The 2,101-nt window shown below is 45.1% G+C and overlaps 1 non-coding gene across 1 annotated transcript; it reads left to right on the forward strand.

Annotated features, from left to right (window-relative positions):
- The first annotated feature begins 1,123 nt into the window (after positions 1–1,123).
- Positions 1,124–1,231, forward strand: LOC138810537 (U6 spliceosomal RNA). Its single transcript, XR_011367152.1, has one exon. It is a non-coding gene; the product is annotated as a U6 spliceosomal RNA (small nuclear RNA).
- Positions 1,232–2,101: the final 870 nt, after the last annotated feature.

Genomic DNA, 2,101 nt, shown 5'->3' on the forward strand with positions numbered 1-2,101 from the left:
GTGTTAGAAAGATGAATACAACGAAAATACATATTTATCACATAAATATATTTTTTCTGACAAAACTTTACAATTACGAAGCAATTAGACTCACCTCAGATACAGTATCGGGAAATTGATAACTTTAAATGAGGTTACTCTTATTCGGGACACCGCACACTTGCAGTATCTGTGAGTCAGTAAGAGTACACGTTAGGGTATTCAAAAGACCACACTGTCATATACTAGTCTTCCCTTTATTTTTGATAACTTATTATTGAGATTGATTACATAAATTTCACAGTCTTGTAGGGCAGTGATGTTTAACGTCACTAGTCTTCCCTTTAAATTGTGACGTTTTGTGCATTTGGTGTTAATGAAAATCTTCAGTGTTTTAAATTTTGCTTTGTGTTTCCAGGCAATGTTACTTGAAAACACGGGTATCATAACATACGAAGAGTTCTACCTGACAATATCAAGCGTGGTCCTGACAAGGCCGGAGTCCGACGGGAACCTGACAGTGTTGGACACGGACTTCTGTGGCGTCCCCATGCGCCTGTACGTGCCCACAGGGGCCGCGGAATGCCGGAGGCCTGCGGTCGTTTTCCTTCATCGGGGTGCGTTTGTCCTGGGAAGCTGCAGTAAGTGCACTTTGTGGATATGCATGCATCGAGTCAAATGCATGACCTACATATGTAATACATATCACTGAGAGGACATTTGCTGACACAGTATCTATTTGTGAGTAGTCTCTGCATCTCAGTTGATGGTATCAATCACAACTTACCCAAATGTCCTCATAGTTAAAATAATAGATGAGATTTTATTAAACAAATGTATTGATAACATCGTCTTGGAAGTACAAAAAGCTAACATGAAGCTTATGTTTAAAAATAACAAAGAACCCGACTTCAAGTCCCCTTAAATTAAAATAAACCATATGGGGTTTTGTGGGTTTCTGCGGTGCTGGTACTCGAACTCAGAGCCTGGGTGCTGTCCCTGAGCTGCTAATACTCTACCACTTGAGCCACAGCGCCACTTCTGGCTTCTTCAGGGTAGTTTATTGGAGATGAGTCTCACAGATCCCCTGCCTGGGCTGGCTTCAAACCACAACCCTCAGCCTCCTGAGTAGCTGGGATTATAGGTGTGAACCATTGGCAGCACATAAACTAAAACTGGGACGATTCAGAGATGATTCACATGGCCCCCGCACAGGGGTGACGTGCAAATTCATGAAGAGCTCCAGATTTTTAAAAAAAACCTGAATGTATTTTTATACATTGCATGCATGAGGCCCTGGGTTCAATTCCTCAGCACCACACAAGCAGAGAAAGCTGGAAGTGGCGCTGTGGCTCAAGTGGTAGAGCGCTAGCCTTGAGCTGAAGAGCTGAGGGACAGCGCCCAGGCCCAGAGTTCAACAACAACAACAACCACAAGAATGTGAATGTTCATGCAGATTTCTGACATCTCAGAGAGAGGATAGCTTACTTTGTTCAGTGACACTAAGAAGTATATTTGGTAATAGAGAAATTAACATCATTTCCTTGAAAAGACAATACTAACAGTGTTGGGAAAAATAAAATAGGGTCCAACCTCTGAATGTACAAAAACTGACAGTGCTGTCTGCAATACCACCTTCAACCCGAGTCTCAGTTTCTGGCTTATTGTATCAGACAATGTTATGAGACACCATGGAAATGAACACTTCTGTTGTAGTCAAGGTTCTACAGATACTCAGAGATCTGGGATCCAAATGACACGCCAGTTGCTCCCTGAGCTCTGCAGATGTCCTTAGCGCTGGCAGCGGGCCCTTGAGCTGCGGACTCTTCCAGAAGAGCCTCTGGCAGGGCTGGCTGCCACAGGCCTTCCCAGGGCCGACACATGGCCAGGCCATCCCGGCCTCCCGCCCCGGGACGCAGCGCAAGGGTGGCCAAGGAGGACTCTGGTTCCCATTTGACTTAGAACTAGGAAAATTTGTCACTCGGACAGGATGTTCCTCCAAGTGGAGAGAGAGGGACCCAGCAGGGATGCCAGTGACACGTCACAAGCTCAGGTGATTTTCCAGTGCTCTTTACTTGCGGGGTCCTTCTTTATGTTTGTCTCATTGCAGAGCTGGAAGCCT

Source organism: Dipodomys merriami, unplaced genomic scaffold (assembly GCF_024711535.1).
Source record: "Dipodomys merriami isolate MVZ:Mamm:240054 unplaced genomic scaffold, mDipMer1.0.p SCAF_1038, whole genome shotgun sequence".
NCBI lineage: Eukaryota > Metazoa > Chordata > Mammalia > Rodentia > Heteromyidae > Dipodomys > Dipodomys merriami.